Source organism: Ochotona curzoniae, unplaced genomic scaffold, assembly GCF_017591425.1.
Source record: "Ochotona curzoniae isolate NIBS_2020 unplaced genomic scaffold, NIBS_Ocur_1.0 contig_1014, whole genome shotgun sequence".
Classification (NCBI taxonomy): domain Eukaryota; kingdom Metazoa; phylum Chordata; class Mammalia; order Lagomorpha; family Ochotonidae; genus Ochotona; species Ochotona curzoniae.
Window position 1 is genome coordinate 10000885 of NW_024464920.1, and position 742 is coordinate 10001626.

Genomic DNA, 742 nt, shown 5'->3' on the forward strand with positions numbered 1-742 from the left:
AGTTGGATCTGTTTGAAATTTGATGCAAATGGCTAATAGCAATATATATTGAAGAATTATTTGAAATACGAAAGTATTATGTGTGTTTCATCTTGTATGAGAATCACATTTTGGACAATTCCGTGAGGTCAGCAAATTAAAGGTCATTATTATTTTTTTCTACCTAGAGAAGTTGAGTCTGAATGAAGAGATGTATCCATGATTCAATACTCAATCCTGGAAGCAGAGATGAAAACTTCCAGACTCATACACTTCTGATTCTACATCAAAAAATAACTACATGGTGCTCGCTTCGGCAGCACATATACTAAAATTGGAACGATACAGAGAAGATTAGCATGGCCCCTGCGCAAGGATGACACGCAAATTCGTGAAGCGTTCCATATTTTTGAGTGAAAACAGAACCAACCCAGGAATTGCAACCACCAGCTGATTGGAGCGATGGACGGTGCCAGGCCCTGTACTTGTTAGCACATACAAGAAGTTTCTTTGGAGATCTTCCTAATCTAAATGCTGGACTCAGAACCCTAACGAAGAAAAGAGAGAAGACAGAACAGGTCAACCAACCATCTCAGCTATGATGGACTATGTCAATCAGTGGATTTTTCAAAGATCTCATAGTGCTTGGAGTGGCAAGATTGACAGTGATTCATAACTGTGGCAATATCAAGACCACTTGAGCAAGAACCTCAGAGCATGCCCTATATCCGGGACCTGGGGAGGGTGGGAAATTGGGTGGGCT

The 742-nt window shown here is 40.8% G+C and overlaps 1 non-coding gene across 1 annotated transcript; it reads left to right on the top strand.

The window, feature by feature from the left end:
* Window positions 1-283: 283 nt before the first annotated feature.
* On the top strand, window positions 284-390 carry LOC121164207. The gene has a single exon (XR_005885047.1). It is a non-coding gene; the product is annotated as a U6 spliceosomal RNA (small nuclear RNA).
* Window positions 391-742: the final 352 nt, after the last annotated feature.